The following is a 12,472-nucleotide window of genomic DNA, read 5'->3' as shown; positions in this document are numbered from 1 at the left end:
AATTATATAATTTATAATTGATATGCACAATATGTTCTTCTTATCAATATATATTATATATTTCTATTGTGTATTGTATATTATATTATTCTACTGATACTTTTTGTTATATTTTATTGACGCATTTAATTATGCTAATTATTTATATGAATGCACGTTCTAAAAGATCTTTTTTCTATTTCATTTAATGCATAATATAATCACATTCGACATATTTTTTAAAATGTATATCGGTTATTTCTCTCTTTAAAACTTATCCCTTTTTAAAGTAAAAGATATTTTTTATGGAACAATCGAGGAAGAATAAAGTGTAAAACCTCTTGAAGCAAACAAAATACTTTATTGTTAGATATTATAGTACAGTACGTGTAGCCCGTGACACATTAAAACAGACCATTTATTATATCCTAAATAAATAGCCCTCTTATTCCATAACCAATCTTGATATGACCCTTTAATATCTGCCTCTCTGGCTTTCCCTACTTTTCTCTCTCTCTCTCTCTTTCTCACTCACTATTTTATTTCTCTCTCACGCTCTCTTTTTTAAGAGAAAATCATCTCTCTCTTCCTCCCTCTCTCTCTTTTTCTCCCATTCACGATCCAAAATCTGTTTTCTTCACGAACCAATCATTAACATTGAATCGATTTCGTAACAGAGTAGAGAGTTACTTGTCATGATCGGGACGAGACTTCATTTGAAAAAATATTTCTCGTTCGATGTCTTTCTTTCGCATGCATACAACAAACTTATCCGCACAAATACACACATACACACATACTCACACTTTTTTTTTTGCGTATGACTTTTTTTTATTTTTACGCGAAATCTCGATTCTCTTCGCGACATACGCCTTCTATAACTGGGTTTCCCAATTCCAATACAAGAAATGCATCAGATTGAGGAAGAGAGAGGACTAGGAGAAAGTAAAAGAGAGAGAGAGAAAGAGAAAGAGAGAAAAAGAGAGAGAAAAAGAGACAGAGCGACGAAGAATCAAACAAATTTATCGTTGCTCCATCGACATTTATATATACTTTACTGTTCTCAAAATTTCTTTTTATTCCTCGTGGCTCTCTCTCTTATTCTCGTTACAAATCGAAGCGCGCATGAGCGTTGTTGCTCTTATTATTCGACGATGAAAAGGACGAGAATCGCGAAGTTTCTCGACCGACAACTTGGAGCAAAAATCGTTTTTTTTTTTTTTTTTCGTAAAAAAGAATTTTGAGTTCTTTTTTTCGAGCTCTTTCTTCCTTATCTCGATAAAAAAATAATTATATTGCTTCTCTCTCCTTGAGAAAAAAAGAGATGCGAATTCGCGATAGAGAAATAGAGAGATTCAAAAATTTCTTCTTCCACGAATACATATCGATACCTCGTCGATCGCGATCGATCGCGTTCGCGATTCTCAAGACGGGTCCGACTCTCTCTCGGCTGAAAAAAAGTGGCATAACCTACATATATAGACACGTATATATATGTACGTATGCGTATGCGACTCGCGTATATCGTTATTTTATTACCTCCACATCACCTCATCCTTCTGTATCTTCCGATTGTTATCCTTCTTTTCTCTCATGCGGGTACATACGTATAATCGCTACAAATATAAGTCACAGGCCAACATTTCGTAGTACAACACAGCACAATCATTGTCGTATCATTATGGTATTTTCTCACGTTTTTTCTTTTTTTCTCTTCTTTTTTCCTCTCGCGCGCAATAGGTTTTCCACATCGTTTAATATTACAGTATCAAGTTTTAAATTATATAATCGTATTTTTATATATATATTAGTAATATATATAATATATATAATATATATATAATATTAAAATTGACGAGATATATTCTATTGACTAGGCACACTTAGTTCATAACAAGAAAAAAATTGTCTCTCCCTTTCGCTCGCACTCACTCGTATCCGATTTGCCTTCGATCTCTGCCTTCGGTCTTCCTTCCCTTCTATACCATCCTCTCGGCATCAACCTTATCGCTTCAACTTGAGTAACTTCGCAACATTTTTTTCGCTCTGCTTTATTTTCATCTCTCGCTACACTCGTTTCATATCATCTATCATAGGTAATAACAGATACGGGGCTCGAAAAGCAAAAGATAAAAAAAATAAATAAATAAAATAAAAAAAGAAGAAGACGAACAAGAAACTACTCTCTTTAAACATTTATTTTCCTTACAAATCTTATATAATTGGTTTCGATATATCAAGCTTCCTCTATATTTAATTGCAACAACTCCTTTATCAACATGGCGGACGCGATTTTCGAGCCCCGACGATGGGCACTGTTAAAGTACCTTTCGCAAATTCGTGGCCTCTTTTTAATACTTAACAAACCGTGTCGCTATAAAACTTGCTTTGTTCTGGTTGCTCTCCCTCTCTCTCTCTCTTTCGTTCTCCCTTTCTCTCTCTTTCTCTCGTGCTGTCACTCGCACATATACACGCACATACACACGCATGCACATATATCAGTAGTAAATATTATCGTCCCTTATCATATTATGGAAAAATAGAAACTTCTGACAATAAAAACCAAACAAACATGAATCATGCGACCGATCGGGAGTGGCTCTGTGAACGAGGGGGGTTGCGGATGTTGCGTCGATTTGCGGAAGAAAAAATAAAAAATAAAAAAAAGGAACTCCTCGAGCAAACTCGACGTTGACGTGCCGTATCCGCGATATCGCGAAAAAAATTGCTTCTTCCTTTCGAAACGAGCACGTACCGTTAATACAAATCCCGTTTCTGTCAACAACGTTACCCGTGTGTGTACGAGCAAGGATACTCGAGAGTTTCCGCCTTTTTCGAGAAGAAGAACGATTCTCGATAAATGTAAGACAAGTTTCTCTCTATGGGGAAACGACTAGAAAATTCTTATTTCGTGTAAGAGTGACTTTCAACGAGGATTTATTTCGCGCGGCAAAATTTCCTTCCTGCAAACGAATTGAAAGCGACGTCACCGCGCGAGAAATTTTCCTCTTCGAGAGAGATAGAGAGAGAGAAAGAAACGGATACTCTCAGATTTAACATCGGTAACAAAAATAAATTTAAAAACGACAAATCGAGCTTTTCACGGTTGAGAAAGATTGAGCCAAAATTCCAAAAATACGCAATATATATAATATATCGCGAATATATATTCTTTTCTCTCTCTCCTCTCCTCGTAAAAACGTATAAGACGTAAAGTTGATAAAATAATGATTTCACCTGGAAACTCCTTTATTTAGATTTATAGCCGCTGTCGTTGATATATGATGGAAAACGAGACGTTCTTATATCGTTCTTCTTGATTTAAAAACCGATCGTCACGAATATCGTTCGCAAGTTCTCGTTTCCCCTTCGCGAATATTAAACAGGAAGCTCGCCCAAGGAGCACCGACTTTATCAATGCCATAAGTTTTATCAGAGCAATCGCGATGGGGTGTAAACGCGCGATTCTGTCGTCCTTCCCTTCCAGCGACAAAGGCAGCAGTCTTGATTCGTATTTTACGTAATATATAAAGCAATTCCCTCTTTTTTCATCCGTAAGCTATTTTTGTCGTCTTTGTTTCTCTTCGCGCGGGATCGATACGATTTCGGCAAGTTTAATTTTTCCACATAAATCACGTTCGAATATTCTTCAATTTCTTAAAGAATTTTTTTTTATTGCTCGAAATGCAATTATAAAGTTATAAGGAGCTAATTTTCATTTTTCAAGTAAGAAATTTGTGAACTTACTTCGACGCTTCTTTTACAAGGTTCTAATATAGTAATAAACATTTTATAATGACGTGTAATGACGAGACCACCGATTTTATCACTGGAAAATGTTATAGGCGGCCATTCATCGCGAACGTTCCGACATAAACATTGTTTTCGTCCCTTTCTCGCGCAAAACATTCGAAACACCCTCGCACCCTCTCCCGCGGCACTTGTTTAACCGTTTACAGTCATCGTTAATTATTATTATTCACCTCTCCATCATTTTTCTCTCTTCTTTCAATCATCTCTCTCTCGCTCTCTCTCTTTCTCTCGCATTCTCACAAGTCTCCCTCGCAAAACATCGTCCTCGCAACATGCAAATTTGATTTCTTGAAGTAGCAGCCGCGATCAGCTCTTACATTCTACTTCGCCTTTTGATAATATATGTTTATTATATTACAAGTGTATGTACGTATAATAGATATAGTCGTGTACACGTGTATTCGTGATTAATATACGTATATACGTACGCAATAATTATGCAAATACCATTCATACGGATTCACGGATTTTCATGAGACTTGTATTCGTGTGTTAGTGTGTAATATGTGTATGTGTGTGTGATAAATGTACATTTGTTATACGTACACCATGTAATGGGGACATTGGCCAATGACCGAGATCGCCGATGATGGATAAGGCCAATGTCCCTTCGTCTCTCATTGTTCTATACCTGGAAGGAGCGGTGAGAAAATGAAGAGCCCTTGTATATGTGTGTGTGTGTATGTGTATATGTATGTGTCTCATATACATATGTGTTGGTGTGCATTTTCTTTGGCCGATCGTTAACGCTAAGACTTAACAATGCCGGTAAAACGCGATGTATAAAAAAATTTTTTTTTCTCGTTCACTGATCGATAATGGCTTTTTTTCTTGTTTCTTGCTTCTGGTGCTCGAAGGAAAAAAGTGCCGCGCCTTGGCCCGACGTCGCTCTCCTCTTTTTCTCTTTTTTTTACACAAAATTTCGAGCCACCGCGCCTCCCCGCGAATCGCATATCTATGTGTGTTATGTGTGTTTAGGTGTGTGTGTTTTGTGCGAAATTAGTCGTAACAAGTGCGTCTTATTGTGGCTCTGTGGAGAACGCGTCGGTGCACATCTCGCTCTCCTAAAATACGAGCTTTACAGGATATCGCGAAATACAGAGAGAGACTCGTTTGGTTTTTCTTTTTTGATTTTCGATAAGCATCGCTTCGGTCGATAAAAAAACCACGAGAACCGCCGATACAAATTCGACGATACTGCTCGGCAGAGAGAATTAGCAGTCGCAATAATAATGATAATTCACTAGCATAATATATCGTATATATTAGTATAGTTAATAGAGATAATATTAGGTTTTTCTCATATTGTTTGTTCTCGGCCACAATCGGAATGACCTCGAAAGTCTCCGTAGGAAAGAGTTTCCGATTGATATCTCGCACGAATATTCGCGCATTTTCGCTTTGGACACAAAAACTCCCCCCCTCTCTTTGTAGTATAAAAATAAGTTCTAATAGATTGCTTTAGTCTTAGTGAAAAAATTTTTTCTTCTTCCGTCATAGCCATACGAAATTCCGAATGTAGTGCTTTTCGAGAGATAATATCGTGATAAAATATCTAGACCTCTCTTTTTTTATATTTCTTTCTTTTTTTTTCGACCGAAAGGCTGTCGTCGGGAACCAGGCGCGGCGTGAAATCGGCCTAATAAATTTGATCTGATACAGTTTTGTGCATGCGTAATTAGAGTGGTTTTAAGTATGTCTTCTTGCAGGCAGAGCCGAGCAAAAATGAAAAGGGAATACATTAAGACCCGTGACTAACTTTAAAGAGAATTTTAAACACAACATCGTGATCTTTCATCTCGTTTATCCGAGCTAATAAGCGGATGATATATGAATATAAAAAAGTGTCGTGAGATCTGAGATTTTTAGAGATTTAAAAAAAATAAATTTTGATCGATGAAAAATGCAAATATTTAGCACAAGAAAAGGATAGTTCGTTATCCTTCGACTCAGCTCTGCTCGCCAAAATCATCATCGTCATCGCGTTGTAAGAGCGATATTGACGCGTTTTTCTCTTTCTTTGTGTGTGTATGTGTGTGTATAGACCAGCAGTAAGAATAAAGAGCCGATCGTCGAAAATAAAAAAAAGGGCAGATAGACCGAATCTCGTCTACGCGATTATTTATCGTTGCAAAAGTGCAACGCGAGCCTCGTCGTTGCTTTCATCCCGCGTTTCTTCCCCAGTTTTCTCATCCAGTACCGCGTATATATAATCCTCTACCGTTTTCTTTTTTTCTCATTTTTTCGTTCATTTTTTCTTTAATTCAATTGTCGCGTTTTCTCCTTCCCCTCCTTCCTCCCTGTCTCCTCCCCTCGTTCTACCACAAGCACGAAACATCGCTTGGTCGTCGATTAGCTTACGAGTCAACATACAAATATAATTAGAAAAATATAATTGGTAGAAGAATATAGAGATAGAGTTAGAATCAATCGTTTTTTCTTATTATGTTTGTTTTCTTTTTTTTTTCTCTCTTTATCGATTACTCGTTAATATTCCTACCCTCTCCGTCCCCGCGCCCCTCTTCTCTCCCCATCGTCGCGATAGCGCTCGGGGGGTTTTACTCTCCGCGAATGACAGCTGTTCCCCTTCGGAATCTTGCTTCGACTAAAACTCTCCCGGAAATTCCCGAACCATCGTCAAAAACATTCGCGACGAAAAACACTCCCAAGTGGTATATTTGATAAATGTACAGGTTCTGTCGTCCAATCCTCTTGTTTCGCGCGCGCAAGCATCCCTCACGTGTCTATGCATTTGACATTTCAAAAAAGCTGCGATTCCTCTCATTTTTCTTTTTTTTTTGTTCTTTCCATTTTTGTACGCCTGCCACGTCTTCAGAAGTCACGCGAGGATATACGAAGAAGATCGTTCAGTCTTAAAGGATGAATGAAAATGCGGCGGCGCCTAAGAAAAAAAAAAAAAAAAAAAAAAAAAACGTGCGACCTCCCTCACGGCGATTCCTCTCCCTTTTTTTCTGTCTCGTCCGTGTCTCTCGTCCCCGAAGCGACGAGACTTTTTTTTGTTTACCCCCGACCGACTTTCACGAATATAACACGACGTGGATTATTTTTGGAGATTCAGAAAAGTCCAGAAGCAAACATTATATAGACATATATATTTTTTATCGAGGAAGAATTCAATCTCTCCTTTTTTTCGATCGCGCGAGGGAGAGAGATCTCGACCGATCGATTTATTTATTGTCGATCGATGATTTAATTATGACGAAATCGCAGTGCGCGGAGACGCTAAAGAGGGGTACCGATGTCGCGGGGGAGAATATGAAATGACGTGCGAAAACATACACGCGAAATACGTGTTTCTTCTTTTTTTTTTTTTCTTTTTTTTACACACAACATCTTCCCTCTCGAAGGTAATAGTTACGCTTAATTACGGCGATTTTTTTTTCTTTATACAGCGTGGCGATTATAATGTGTGGCGATCGTATCGAATGTTGTGCGCACATAAACATATATCGATATATACGTGTCTCTCTCACACATCCTTATATGCGTCTCTTTACGTTAATTCCCTCCCCGACATTTCCCTCCTTTCCCTCCCGCCATTCATGTGTGTGTGCGTAAAAATGCGCGATTTCTTTTTGCATCGCGAGTCCTCGATTCGAGAATGACGGAGAAATATACCCGGGAATACTCCCTCCTTCTCTCTCCCCCTCTTCTCTTTGCCCATTTTTCTTAATCCTCTTTGAGGGGGATTTTGTTCTGCTTTTAATTAGTCCCTTCGTCCCTTTGCGGAAAGATTCCTCTTTTTTTTTTTAATAACACTAGAACGTCCGGCGAACGTTTCGCGATCGATTACCCCACTTCCGGGAACTCGCCGTACGCAATTAAATCGAAAACCAAGTCGAAGGAGCGATAACTTTTTTTTTTGCGACTCGATGTTTTTTCGTATTACTTGAGGAAAAGAGGAAATCTTCTTTCGAGATGACAATACTTTTTTTTGCGTACGGAGTTTCGAACAGACTTTCGTTCGAAAATATATATATATATGCCTATATATGCGACTAACATTTTATTGTTTTCGTAACACTTTTCGGCAGGTGAAAAAAATGCTATGAAAATCGTCGGCGCGAGGCTTCGTCGGGCCGTTCTAGTGTCAACCATCCGCGATTTCCCGAGGGGGATCGAGGAGGATCCGTATAAATATTCGAGGACCGTATCGCGCGAGAATGCCGTCTCGCAAAAAACGGAAATGCACGATGCGATGCGACACGCGCGCGATATATGCAGTAGAAAAATAAATTTTCTCTCAAACGTTTAATAATGAGATGACACCGACGATGTCACGAGACGTTTCTTAACAAGTGCCACTAATATCCCAAGAACGTCATCCCTTAAGTTCATTCGACTTTCCTAATCTTGATTTATCGTCTCTCTATCTCTGTTATATGTTCATATTCAATAAAACACGTTCGATAAAATATTTGTATCTCGTTTCAGATCTATACGCGCGTGTTTTACATATAGTGGATGAAAAAGAAAGTTACAAATGTGTACAGACATTCGTATAGACCTTCCCTTTAGATTCCAAATTCGTCCCCGAGATACTTGACGCATGTTAAGAAGCATCTCGTACATACGTCGATACAACCAACGTTTCAACGAGACAAAAATACGAGACCCTATTCTCTCCTTGGCGAGGGACTCACCGAACGATAGGGGGTGCGAGGGAGAACGTACAGGGTATACCTCTCCATACTTTGTGTAAATTCGAGGAAAAGAAAGGGTTGGGGGGAGGAGGTGAGGGGGAATTTATTCTCTCTCGTATCCGCGCGCGAAGGGGTACACAATAATAGGTGCGTCGAAATAATCGCTACGCTACGACTCACTATTGCTAATCTACACGCGTGACCGCGGTCGACCTTGAGGTAGACCCCGCCTATAATATCCTATCGACAAGAAGAGAAAAAATTGAATGACTACAACACACTTAATAAGTCCTTAACGCTTAAAGCGATCTCTAAAAGCGAATCCGAGGCATTCACGCCCGGCTACACATGTGACTTACTACGATAGCGTCTTACTACAATACGAAATATACGTCTACATTTCTACGCGGGTATACATATATGTACGCGCGATTATCATATAACGTCGCACCGGAAAAATTGTTATCGATTCGTTTGCGTTATTACGAGATAACGGGGCGCCTTTTCTCTTCTCTCGACACGCCTTTTAGCGCTGAAACGTCAAACGTTCGGCTATTCTCGATTCTACTTGCGCAAGAGAACTGTATTTAAGTTTGCCGATGGCCTCAAGAAAGTTTGTGTGCAAGTAGTTTTCTTAAAATAAAAAATAAAAATTAAATAAAAAAAGAATTTTTATTCTTTGGATTAAAAGTTAAATCTTCAATTTGAAATAAAATTCTTCCCAATTCTTGCTCATTTTTATTAAATGTATTCTAAGTATAAAATTAAATTTTTTTATCTCGGTATAAAAGCGGCAGCGTTCTTTCAATTCTTTTTTCAATTTTTATTAAGTGTATTAATTTTTATGTCGGCAGACAAACAAAGTTTAGTCGTATTCAGCGCTAAAACGATAAAAATACAGAGCACTGTATTTTCTCGAGAGACTAGTTTAAAAATCTCGAACGCAAGCTGCGTTAGATTCTTTTTGACGAATCATGAGCTCTTGTATGATTAATTCTACATCCCCCAAATTAACCTAAGTTACCGCAAAATGGTACCAGTGGAGATAACTCTCTTGGCGTTAATAGTGATAAGGATTATATACTATTTTTTATTACATAATATCGAATAAAATAATTCGTTCCATTCTAAATCCTATGTGAGACTTTCGGTTACCTCCTTTTTGATATCGAACGATCTTTTAATTACTATAAAACAAAGTTATTCCTCTATATTATTGTGCGTGGCAAGATTAAAACGGGAAACGAATATACGTATCAAATACAAATGTCGAAAATAATTTTCCACGATTACGCAATCGATGACTCGCGTTAATCCCTTGTAATTCGCGAATTCTCTTGGTAAAAAAATATTCTGCCTCCAGAAAAATATTCTCGAAGAATGACTGACAAATTTTACAAAGAGTTGGTTTATATAAACCGCATTTTAATAATTATCGCGCTAACAAGTAATAATCGTTTCAACAAATAGATACATTTTCCGTTTTGCTCGTCAACATATTGTTTCGCATCGATCTCGAATAACACGTTCCTTTATTAAACATTGTCCTCGTATAAGTTTGACCTCATTTAGTTACACTGAATAAGTTGTAACAGCTGATGATAGTTAAAATTCGCGATAAAAATAGACTAAACGTTAAAATATTATAATGGACGAAAAAGCTATTCCTCCACAAAGTTTCGATCAACAATCGCTCAACAATGCGATGCTATCGATAAATAATCGCGTTGGTATAACGTGAGGAAGAAATATTTCATCTGGAGAATCTCATGGTTCTTTTGTCGCAGTTCGGAGATTTTTAAATAAAATTCTAAACTCGTCGTGAATCAAGATTTATGTCATTTTGCAAAAGAGAATCTATATTTTGCCAATTGAGGACGAGCGTTCTTCATCGTTAAAATCTCTTTTAGTTTTCTTTTCGCACTAGGCAGATAATGCGTAATTTAGCATAATCGCGTAGAGTAAAATCTGCGTGTGTGTACAAAATAAGTGAAAATTATTTTCGCTGAGCTTTAAATAAATTACTCTCGACGTTCTCATTAGATCGGGAGAGTTAGTTAGCGCGCGAGCGACTATATTATACACGCAGCTTCATATTACACATTAATTGCGCGATGTGAACTAATTTCAGGAATTTGCGGAAATTGAAGACAACATATGCGCGCGATTATTGAACGCTCGATATAAACAGACGCGGAATATATACTTCGCGTCAATTGTCGGCATATCGATCTATTGACACTATTGCGATAAAGCGCGCTCTTATACAGTGTGCGCCGTATCTAAAGTAAGTATAAGTACGGAAATTTTGATGGAAAAATAAAATCGAATCGTAGAATTAGTCATATTAAAGACCGGTTTAATTAAAAAACATAAAATAAATTAATAAATAATTTATCAACATAAAACGTATGTTTATCTATAAAGTTGATTAGAGAGCGAAAAAGTATTCTTTTTAGAAGAATTAACACACGAGAAGCATCAATGTGTTGACCGAACAATGCAAGTATCTTCATTATATGGAACGTAATATTGCCTTTAAAAAATAAAATGTGGAAAATATTAAAAGAATAACGAGATTAAACAAAATATCTTGAAGAATAAAATTAAATAAATATACGAGATAATTATATGATTATTGAAAATTATTGAAAAAAATTCAAGATCGCGAATTGTTTTATCAAAAAATCACTCAATAGTCATGTGTTTCAAATTCACCATATCCAATTATTTCGGTTGTTAATAACCCGATTTATCAGATTTATTTCTCGTAATAATATATAATTAAATTATAATTAATTATTATCGAAATGCAGAATAATGGTAGATTTTTCTGTAATTTCTCACCAATCGCTCGCCCTCAAAAGCTTTGTTTTACCAAATATAAAATTAATATATATATATATACATATATTTATTGTGAATGCGTGCATCGAATGAGACGATTTTGCGCGAATTTTTCGGGAAATGCAATACCTTTTCAACGTTTACGGGAAATTCGAAGCGACAGAACCGTCGTGTTCGATCGCGTAACACACAAGCCAATTACAGTGTTCGCGATTTAATCAGAGGGGACCATCGCTGCGACTCGATAAGTTTGGGGCGTATAGCAACACGTGATAACGATAATTGTGATTAAAAAGGGGGGAGGGGAGAGGTGATTTGATACTTCGTTATACAGTTATATTGGTGTTCAGTTACAGTTTATCATCACTCTTCCGTAGGTTCTCACTCGCGTGCGCTACGCGGGGGTGCAAAAGGGCAGGGGGGGACAGAAGGGGGCAGGGGCGAGTGGGTTTAGTTTTAGCAAAAAGCCAACTATAATATTACACTCGGCACACACAAGCGCTACTATTATACTTAAATAGGGTGGCGACGTTACTCGCGTAGATACAATAACGGGGGAATAGCACAAATAGCGGTTCTCCGTGTGTGCGACATACGATATATAGTTAACATCGTACATGCACATACACGATCCTCGTATTTATATGAAACCTTCGTCGAGTAAGAGTGCCTAATAAGGGGGTCGGTTAGTTGTTTCTAACGACATGTAATCAAGCGATCGATCGCGAGATACATCGCGTTCGATCGGGATCGATAGGGACGACATTAAGATCGATACAAGTGTAACGACGATGGCGTATATATATTTATATACATGTATAAATGTATATAAATATATGTGCATATATGTATAGTGGTATATAATGTGATAATATAGTAAAACTGTCGTATTAATAATGTCGTAGCAATCGTGCCAATGATGGTAATTGTATAAATAGTACAGTCGTACGATAACCGTTCGCATCAGAAGATTAGAATTTTCCTTTCCTGTTCTTCCATCTCAGGATATTAACAACTGCTTGCTTTGTAGATCTCGTTTATGCTACTCTCACACTTTAAAAAATCGATTACTCGCGTTAATGTCATTTTATCGCATTTGGAATTTGATTCGTAAATTATATCAAGCATGAGGAAATTTTTCATCCCAAAAATAATTTTTTTCTCCTTGT

General features: G+C 37.3%; 1 protein-coding gene across 4 annotated transcripts in view; it reads right to left on the bottom strand.

Annotated features, from left to right (window-relative positions):
* Positions 1 to 320: 320 nt before the first annotated feature.
* The window catches only part of Brat (tripartite motif-containing protein brain tumor), a 114,311-nt gene continuing 102,159 nt past the window's right edge, over positions 321 to 12,472 (bottom strand). For all 4 annotated transcript variants that reach the window (XM_083037534.1, XM_083037517.1, XM_083037524.1 and 1 more), the window contains one exon: positions 321 to 12,472. This exon is cut by the window's right edge and continues 18,643 nt beyond it. The gene's annotated coding sequence lies outside the window, so the exon portion shown is untranslated.

Source organism: Prenolepis imparis, unplaced genomic scaffold (genome assembly GCF_030444845.1).
Source record: "Prenolepis imparis isolate NDT839.2.m4 unplaced genomic scaffold, iyPreImpa1.0 SCAF_1, whole genome shotgun sequence".
NCBI lineage: Eukaryota > Metazoa > Arthropoda > Insecta > Hymenoptera > Formicidae > Prenolepis > Prenolepis imparis.
Note: the sequence above shows the minus strand (reverse complement) of the source record. Positions and strands in the feature narration are given on the sequence as shown.